This window comes from Medicago sativa, chromosome 5, assembly GCF_051527215.1.
Source record: "Medicago sativa cultivar Bolivia chromosome 5, Bolivia_mono, whole genome shotgun sequence".
Classification (NCBI taxonomy): Eukaryota; Viridiplantae; Streptophyta; class Magnoliopsida; order Fabales; family Fabaceae; genus Medicago; species Medicago sativa.
In genome coordinates this window covers 50587064-50597776 of record NC_140753.1, presented here as the reverse complement: position 1 = coordinate 50597776, position 10713 = coordinate 50587064, and the positions used below count along the sequence as shown (strand labels likewise).

The 10713-nt window shown below is 31.9% G+C and overlaps 2 long non-coding RNA genes across 2 annotated transcripts; both read left to right on the top strand.

The window, feature by feature from the left end:
- The first annotated feature begins 2427 nt into the window (after window positions 1–2427).
- On the top strand, window positions 2428–2951 carry LOC146922759 (uncharacterized). Its single transcript, XR_015010870.1, has 2 exons — window positions 2428–2612; window positions 2706–2951. It is a non-coding gene; the product is annotated as an uncharacterized LOC146922759 (long non-coding RNA).
- A 2982-nt stretch (window positions 2952–5933) lies between these two features.
- On the top strand, window positions 5934–10406 carry LOC146922758 (uncharacterized). The gene is made up of 6 exons (XR_015010869.1): window positions 5934–6479; window positions 6676–6778; window positions 7585–7620; window positions 8439–9018; window positions 9491–9595; window positions 9696–10406. It is a non-coding gene; the product is annotated as an uncharacterized LOC146922758 (long non-coding RNA).
- The last annotated feature ends 307 nt before the right edge of the window (window positions 10407–10713 follow it).

Sequence of the window (10713 nt, the reverse complement as noted above, 5' to 3'; positions counted from 1 at the left end):
ATGTCTAACCAAGAAGTAATTAATTAGTAACTATCAAAACAAACCGAAAGTGAGTGTACCTGATGTCAATCAAAAGTAAGTATTTTATATCGTCTCCACGGGGACTAGCGCGATATTCAAGTCATTCAACAATCAATATTGTTTTAAGTGTATGGATTTAAAATGTTTGTTTGTGTAAACCTATAATCTATTTGACATAAAATAAATAGAGAAGAGATAGGGCTATTTCGATTGGGGTCAGAGACATTCAACCAAGCATAACAACTGCAATCTCTCGATCAAATAACGGATTCTAGCTTTTTACACGATATTATCACAATCACTCGACAATATCATTCGTGTCCAAATGATATCGTTATTTCTAAGGGATTGTTTAAATGTCGATTTCCCAAACATTTAACCAATCACAAAGTCGACTAGATCGTTTAATCGACGATTTCCCAACCTATTAAACGACCCAAAAGCATTAAATTCTAGATTAAAAGTGATTATCAAATATTAACATCTATGTCTAGAATGAAAACTTAAGATAGATTGCTATTCTATTTCTTAGATCCAAAATCATTTGTCAATATCATTTTGAATCTCAATAAAACATTAAATACAAGAATAACAACAATATTGAATAAATAAGCTAGAACCATATATTAAAAGATCAAGAGTTTACATAATAGCTTGTTTGAATACCTCAAAACCCACAAGGGTAGATGTAGCTACATATGTCTATGCAAGCTTAGCAAAGGATGAAGAAAAGATGAAGATTTCATGCCTAGATCCATGATGTCTCAACAAATCTTGGGTTGAATCTACTCTTAACTACCTTGCTTTGTGTTTCTCTCTAGAAATGTCATCTCTCTTCCAAAAATGTGAACCTACTGTGGTTGGTTCCTTCTTGTCTTCTTTTGTTGTGCCGTCATCATCTTTCATAAGGAGTGCCAGACCTCCTTCTTTGTAACTCTCGGGTCAACAAAGCCTCTTGGGTCAAAATCCCAGATTGATTTATCAATCAATTTTAGCACACCTTTGTTGCACACATAACAATATTTTTCTCTGTTTCAACTTGTTTAGCACTTCCTTGGCCAATCACATTAATTCATACACCCATGTTTTTGTTTTATTCTCTATACTAACCATATTAATTGACCAATAGTAATACTACACTACTTGAGTTAATAAATAACAAATGATAATTAATTTAAAATGACTCTAAATTAAATGGTAAACTAATAAAAGTAGACTAAAATTTAATTAAAAAGACTCTAAAAATAGTGTATGACTGACTGTCATCAGTACCCTGATAGTAAGTACTTAGGGAGCCGACATACCTAATATTGATGAACATCTGCTGAAATCAGATAGTAACTAGTTAGTAATTAAGAAAACAAGTGACTTCACGACTTAGATCAGCACATTAACTTCGTTCTTCTTGCACCATGGTAAGGTAGACTCTAATAGGGATGCCTGTTTGTAGAACTACCGAGAGGGAAAGTGTGCTATGTACTTCTAAGATTCATAGAGGAAGGAACCTTTATGAACACTAGGAAGTCGTACCTTTAGAAATTTAGGAACTTTAATTTAAGTTTCTGTTTCAATTACCCCTAAGCTAGTAAGACCCCCACGAATCGTCATGTGGATCAGCAGGTGCAACTCGATAGGCAGAGGAAAAGACCAAATCTATGACAGAGTAAGACCCTGCAAGTATGGATCACCATGCGACCAACATGTACAACTTGACAGCTGATTTGGTTATCACGTCCCAGCGAACTCATCACTTAGATAGTCTACTTAGTGTCTGTTTTCTCCACGGTAGAAAAGAAAGAAAAAAACGTACATTTCGAGATAAGCTAGAAAATTGAGCTTTAGAAGATCACGGTGAAATTGGTTGCAAACGTGAAAAAAAGAAGCTTTAACATCAAACCAAACACACTACTAGAATAATTGAACATGATTTGACTGATATTTAATTTCAACAAATAAATAGAGGGCATTCAAAGAAATCTAATCGCCGCTAACATTCTGCAATCAAACAAGTAAACTTTACTCTATTGCAAACAGATTAAATTGCAAAACTCTAAACTATTTATTTAATATTTTGTTCCCAAATAAGTAATGCAAATTGTTTAGATGAAACAGCAATCCATGTGGATATGATACTCTACTTATCACTTTATTACTTGGTAAATGATTTGGTACACTTGCCTCATCCGACCATCAATTATCTACAATACTTATTTATTTATATCTTGATGTTTTCATACAAATTATGCATAAATAACTTTGTTATTATTCATCGATATTATTTACTTTTTGTGATTTTGGTTTTACTATCATGAAAGGTTAACAAAATGATAAAATATTGCTAAAAAATTACTTTGTACGATCAGGAAGTATTTTACGCGAGATCATCACTAAGATAAAGTGATTATTTAAATATGCAAATGAAGCAAACGCAACATATTGGATTGAATAATTGACATTTTACATTATAAAATGATAAAATCATCTGTGTTTGTTACATTGATAAGATAAACAAAATATGTCTCAAATTCTCAACCTTTTTTTTGCTACGGTTCTAATTTTTGCTCTATTTCTTGGTGCAACTAACGGTCAAAGTAAGACATTTTTCATACTTTTGAACTTTTATTTATTTTACACAATTTTTCATATCCTCTTAGTAACATTTGTATTTTTTATTTTCATTTCAGAATTTAATGAGTGTTATGAAGAAAATGATTGTCCAATACAAATGTGTGGCTATCCTTTTTATGTGGACTGTGTTGGGAACAAGTGTACATGTGTTTATAATCCACAATGATTTTGCCAAACTAGACCGGATTAGATCCCTTGTTTTAAAAATTCTACGACTTGTCCTTAATAATTTTTCCAGCACCTAAGAGCATCCACAATGGAGACTCTCATCTTTGAGGTCTTAAATGGGTCCCACATTGACACATCATTTTTTAATAATTTTTTAATAATAGTACCTAATAGGTACTCAACCACTCCAATGGAGACCCTCTAACAAAAGGTCTAATTGGGTCCCACCAATATTATTTATTTAATACACTATCTATTTTAATACACTTTTTAATTATTATTTTAATAAAAAGGTGATGTGGGCACATTTAAGAATGAGATCTTAATTTAGACCTTGTATCTTTTAAGACCCTCACTTTTTTTTTCCACAATGGGGGTACCTATTAGGTACGAGGTCTTAAATGTTTAAGACTCTTCCATTGTGGATGCTCTAATGAATGTGTTCTTTATTTTTCTGTTTCCTAATTTCATTGAAAGTATAATTATGGCTTTGTACTCCAAGAATATGGTAATAAAATAAGTAAAATAAAATTATGGTTTAAAAATATTTCTTCTATTTTAATTTTTGTGGTATTACATTGACCTCCAATTAACGTACATCACATTTTCATTTTGCAAAATGAAAATGGAGCAATACATATGATGAATGGAGCAAAATTAGCACTAACCAATAACAAATTGATCAAACAAAAACAATTAAGATAATATAAAGATTTTTTTTTAAGATAAGATAAAGATGAAAACCAAGGAATGCAACAATATTTGTTTATATAGTTCCGCTCCAATTTGACCTACGTGTTTAGAAGAGATAGAAGCTTTGCTCAAAAAAAAGAAGAGATATATAGAAGCTCTACAATCCACCATCAATGAGCTCTTTACAAGAGTTAAAAAAAATTAGCCTTCAACAATTTATTATTATTATTATTATCTTTGTAATCTAAGCTTGACCTAACCATGAGCTAGAATTGTGATGATGTGGCGCATCTAAAAAAGCTCCACACATTATTTATGTGTTTATGAATCATAAACTCCAATGCATTCATTTTTTTTCACATTAACCTTTGAACTCCTATTTTTTAATTTTTTAATACTATAAGCCATATTTCTTAACTATAATCATTCACTCACTCATGATATATACAACCACTGATATGATCACAATATTTTTTTTCGAATAATAAGATTATTTGTCCTACATTGAAAAATATTGTGTGTATAAATATGTGATTTTGTGTACTGAGTTTTGCCATCATTACTTTCAAGCAATAGTTGGATAGTCCATCTTCAATTTTGTATTGATGTTTTTCCACACACTTTTTCTCTTCATCTCTTGATTATTAAATGGTTTCTATGACATGGTAGGGAGTCAAGTTACTTTTATATTGGTAAAATATTTAAGTTCTAATTTTTTTAATGGGTTAAATATGTTTTTGATCCCTATAAATATGTCAACTTTTCGTTTTAGTCCCTCTTAAAATTTTGTTCAACTTTTAGTCATCCGAAAGTTTTCCATCATCACTTTTGGTCCCTCCTTTAAAATAAACTCATATGTAGAGATCGAAAACATATTTAACCTTTTTTTTAATTGATATGATGTTTGTTAGTATAATTTTCGACTTTCTTTCATATTTTCTCTTATTCCTTAATGTGTATCTGAAAAAGGAAAAAAAAAATTATGCGAACCAGAATAAAATGGTTACAAGTAGAACTTCTAATGTTTTCATTTTCTAAATTTTGTTTTTGGAGTTTCTGACTTTTGACTTTTTTTTTTTAGACCCATATTTTTGTATGGTTTATCTACATTTTTTTAATTTTGATAAACAAGTTCGACTAGTAATCCACCCTAAACTTAAAATGTTGCTAATTCAAAATAACAACCCAAAACTTAGTTTCGAATCATATTAGGTTATTAAAAATATTCTATCTAACTCCAAGATAAGTTATATACATGACGTTAAGGTTCAAATATTGTGACATGACTCATCACTTAGTAACAACAAAAGAAATTATTGCATGGAGGCTCAAAGGGGTTTAGCAAAGGATATTAATAATAATAAAGGTGGCTTGAAAAGGATCAAGGTACCCATAAAAAGTGACTTGTGTGTAATATAATACGACTGATAGTCCATAAAGAACGACCGCAAAATCCGAGCAAAAATAGCATTTAACATGGAACCCTCGAGCAGAAAGAATTAAAGTAGAAAAGTGGAATATATTTGGCTTAACGTCTAACTGGTTATACTATACATAAAAGAGATCATGATTTTGATGAGTATCTTCCACAGTATGCGACAATAGGTATCATGCTCTTGAACTTTATGGGTAAGCTAGTCTTCTACCGTAAATGTTCTGAATCCACTTTTTGAGACTAAAAAAATTTGGAATTTTGAAATGGAAAGGTTATATATATTATTCAAAATTTAAAATTGAAAATAATGATAAGGAGTAGCGAAAATTAAAGCAAGTAATTGTTTCTAACAAGAAATCTTAAAATTATTAGAAAGGGAAATTAAAGAGAAATGAAACTAATGAGTTGTCTTCCATTCAGCGCGTGTTCTTGATGACATGTCAGCTTACGTTATTCTTAGCATGTTTTCAGTCATTTTCATTTAGTTTTAATCCAAACTAAAGGAGTATTAGAACAATTGCTTATGGTTTTCGAGACATTTTGTAACGTTTTCTATTTGAGTCATGCAATTCTAGTTTTTCCTGAAATATAGAAATTCTAGGGTGCTATGATGTAATTCAAGAAGAAATCATGCAAATCGTAACACAAAACATCTTGAAGACTTCTGAAGATCTTGGGAAGACCAAGAATGAAGATTCAAGAGACATCAAAAGATATAACAAAGGAAGGAATTTTGTTCCCAATATTCAAGACATCTTATACGAAAGGAAACACTACTAGAAAACTGTCGTTTAGAGACCGATTTAGACACCAAAATAAATTGGTCACCGTAGAGACCGAAATAACAACTGATTATTGTAAACAATAACCAAAACTTAGTTGGTCTCTAAATCGGTCACAAAATTTATTTAGCCACTGATTTAAAAACCAATTTTGTTAGCTACCCAAATATCCCCTGTCTACACTCTCTCTTAATTTCTTAATTTTTAAAGTAAAAAATATTTATATTATGTAGCCACCGATTTTTTGGTCACAAAAAAGATTATAATTTTTTATTTTATAATTAACTTTGAGCGGGGTATGAAAACCAATTTCCCCCCTTTCATGTTTTCATCAAATCTAAAACCTAAAAATTTCCCTCCTACTTGTTAAAAAAAAAAAAAAAAATTCCCTCCTAAATGAATTTTTTGTACATATATTCTAATTAGAAATTAAAACATTAGTAACAAAAAAAAAAAGAAATTAACCATTAATATTACCTCTATTAATCTTTCACCTCTTTCACTCTTTTCACGTGAACTCAAACAAAAAGAACAATAACCCTAAACACCAAAATTCCCCCTTTTCATCACTTTTCATCATGAAATTGAAACCCAAGATCAATCAAATCGATGCCCATTAGTGAATTTCCAGTTTTTCTATTTCTTATTCTCATCTTATTGTTCTTGTTCTCACCGTACTGTTCACATCCTTGTTTCATCGTACTTTGTTGTTGCTGCTGTTCCAGTTCTTTAAATCACATCTGAATCATCAGGTTTGTTCATCTTCTTTGTTTATTCATGCACAAATGGGTCTTTGTTTCTAATGGGTCGATTAGTATTCTGTGAATGGGTCTTTCATGTTATAGTTTCTATTCTCATCCCTACTTGAACTCAAATGGGTCGATTGTGTATTCTGTGATTGGGTCTTTTTTTGTTTTTTTTTGTTCCTGTTTTTACTCTTGTTTATAGTTTGTGTTTCAGTTTCCTTCCAAAATCAAACCCAACAGTGGGGAAAGGAAAACAACAAGACGAAGAATCGGCGGCGGCTTTGTTGTCTTATGATAACTTAAAGGTACTTCTTCTAATAGCTTATTGATGCTGATTTTTGACAATAGCTTATAATAACTTAAAGGTACTCATCATGTAGATAGTAGTTTTTTGTGTAAAGATACCTATATTAGACAATAGCTTATGGCTTCCTTCACCACATTTTTCTTCAAAGTCAGAGTTAATTATTTGGTAGATGGTTCTTCGCTATAGTTGGATTTTAACAAATATGTGTAGTTTTGACTTTTAGCCATTGCCCATTTGTCTTTTGTGAATTTTCTACTTTTCTTCATATGTTGGTTATTTACTTCATGATACATCCATTTTACTCAGAGCATAATATGCTTCCATAGATTATGATTAAAGTTGTGTGCTCTACGACACCAATTCTCTAACATTTCTCTCATTAAAATATATGTATATTTTTCTTTATATAAACTATATATAACCACCATAACATAGGTCTATTTTGCTCATGCTTTAATAATCTTATAATTGAAGTCTTTTAGACTAATCTGGAAGTTGTCAAATATTGATTTTGTAATGGTTTGTTGAGCATATATGAAATATTTAATATTTTTCTTACTGATATCATGATGTTTTAGTTGGAGCTTCTCACATCATGTAATTTTTATGGAAATTACAATTAGATATGTTGGCCAACTTTACTTCCATATAAGAGGCAACTAGATATCGCAAGAGTAAAATAATTATAGAACCAGAACATTCATGTAATTTTTGCTTTATATTATGGGCTTAATTGCAACTTATTGCTACTAGTTTACTAATTCATGCTCAACTTTACTCACAGCATGTAATTTTTGTGTTCAGGAACAACTAAGGGAAAGGAAACTCTATTTGTAAAAGGTGAGTTTCTTGTTCTTCAACTTTTATATGGTTTTGATTTTAACTTATGAGATGCTAAGTTATTTTGGTTTATATTCATGCTCGACTTTGGCTTATGGACTTTTTTGTTCTTAGATGTGATGTTTGCATCTTCTGTTTTGTCGTGGTTGTTTTTCGATCGCGTGCTTTTGATTTGGAATGTTAGTATGATAGTTGAATTCTGCCCATCATTTGGATTGAAATAAATAAGTTGGGATTGATTGCTTTAGGTTTGTTAGTTTGGCGAATACTACTCATTGTTCTGATTTTCTCCTTCTGAAATTTGGGGACAATATGTTGTTAAATAGTATTTGTAATGACAATATAGCTCTATAGCATAGCGGAATTTGAAAAAATCGCTATTTTTATGCGAGCCGCTGTTGTCAACGCTGAAGTAAGCATAAGTCATATTCATAGTTGCTGCCAGAACAAAAAAAAAAACACGATACAATCAGTAATATATAAAAATAATACTATGACATGCATAATTTTCTAAACCTATAACAAAAATGAAGAAAAAAGGGAGGAATAAGCATAAAAAAATTAATGAAACAGTGTGCAGTAACGTTGTACCATCGTTTTGGTGGCACCATCGCCACTGACATCAATCCTTATACTCACGTCAAGTCATATGCAGTTGGCTGATCCATTCCATCCCTATTTGATGTAGTAAATATGTTATTTACAATGATTTTAGAAGACACAAACCTAAACAATAGACTGTGAATATCCTTTTCTTGTAGTGAGCAGGATGGTAGAATGTGGTTGTTAATTTGAATTTTATATTGTATTCATTGCAGATGGTAGACCAAAGAAAATCTTCTAAGAGTCCTAAGTCCAAAAAACCTCAGAAACGTCCAGCTCACATAACTCCTACTTCTGAACAATCTCAAGTTCCCCTTCCTTCAAAGACACCTAATGTCTTACCTACTTCAAGAACACCTCTTGTCCCACCTACTTCAAAGACACCTCATGGCGCACCTACAGCTAGGACAAGTCTTGCTGCAATTACAACTAGAACAAGCCATGTTGCAGCTACATCTAGGACAACTCATGTCTCACCTACACCTAAGACAAATCATGTCTCACCTACACCTAGGCCTATCCATTCCACCCGATGATAGATGGGCAAGAAAGAACTTTGAAATGAGAGGTGCAGCTGTTATGAAAAATAATTTAAACAAGGCTCGCACCATAATGGATAGGGCGAGTTGGATTAATGAGGACATTTGGGCTAGCTTGTGTAATCATTGGGCAAGTCAACCATATAAAAAGAAGAGGATACAAGCCAAAACTAATCAAGCATCTGATTGTGGAGGGTTGGGAGGGTCCCTTCACACTTGCGGCTCTATCACCGCTTCTCAACATAAGGATAATATGGTAGTAACCTTTCTTTTACTTTATTCCAACTTGATTATTATACTGAAACACTTCAATAGCTGCATTATTTTTTGCATAGTATTCAAATAAATATTGATTTTCCAGGAGATTGTTTCAAAAAGGACATTATTATTTGTTGCATTATGGTCTTTTTTCATGGAGTATCTGATGTCCATTATTGTTGTGTATGACTGTTATGTTGTGAGGGGTCTGTGTATGACTGTTATTTTGTGTGCAGTTGGTGTGTGACTGTTATGTTGTGAGGGGTATGTTGCTGGTTTTAATGTCCTTTGCTATTGTATTTGATTGTTATGGTGTGAGGGGGTCTATTGTTGGTATTAATGTCCTTTTTTAATGCAGTAGTTGATGTCCTTTGTTGTTGTGTTTGACAATTATTGTCTTTTTTCACGGAGTAGATGACTTCCTTTTTGAATAGTGCTAATGCTTTTAATGTCTATCATTTTTTTCGTAGACAAAAAGTGCCGGCATCCCACCTTCTAATGTGGAATTGTTTCGACGCACACACCATCATAAAAAAGATAAGACGTGGGTTGATAAAAGATCTGAACATGTCGATGTAAACTCTCAATTTTAGTTTATGTAGTGCTAATTATGTTGGTTTTATTATGTTTCTAGGTAGTTTGATAGATCAATTATTCTTATCTTTTGGTTAACAGAGAGAATTTACACGCAAGTGGGATGCTTTGACACAAGAAGCATCTTTGCAAGAAATGCCTCCACCAAATTAGCTAGAGGTGTGGTCTGATGTTGCAGGAGTAAAGAAAGGACAAATATATGGTCTAGGAATGGAATCTTCTGTACAAGCAGGACGTCCACATTATCGTGGCTCTGGTTCTTCTTCAACCGAGTGGGTGCAAAGGCATGAGTGTGAAGAAATGAGAAATGAAAGAGACCAACTTCAGAAAGAATTGGCAAAAACAAATAAGGCCATTGAACACCAATTTCAATTGATAAAACAAATTATGGAAACCATGAACTTCCAACCCACCCACCATTCTTTAGACCAAGCCAATGAGGACGACCAAGCTAATGAAAATGAGGTTGATGATGATGAGGTTGATGATGACGAGGTTGATGACGAGTTAGAGTTGGAAGCACAAAATGTTCCTGAATAGATAATTTGATGTGTTTTGTTAATTCCCAAATCTTTTTGGGTTAGTATTTTGGTAAGCCTACCACTTGCAACTTTCTTTTCGTTAGTATTATGTATTTTGTTAAGACTATCAAGTGCAAAGGCTTTTGTGAATAGACAAATCTCCTCTGATCATTAGTATTATATTTTGACTAGTTTGTATATGTAGCATTGAATGGTTAATGTTATATCTTTCATCATGTTACATTGAATCATTTTGATCTTTTGTATGGAATTTGATAAAAATGTGAGTTAAAAAATTACAATATTAAAAAAAAAATTGTAATTCTTGCAGTCACAAAACAGTGACCAGTATAGTATTTAATAAACAATTTAAAAAAAATCAAGATAGAGACCGAAATAGCGACCATGAATAATAATACAATAAAATTATTTCAGTCACAAATTCGATCTCTAAATTCGGTGGCTAATTAAGTGTCAAACCCAGTCACAAAATAAGTCACTAAATTAGCAGCGAAGAAAAGAGTGTCTAAATCGGTGTCTAGATTCCGTCTCTAGATCAGTCTCCAAGAACGTCTCTA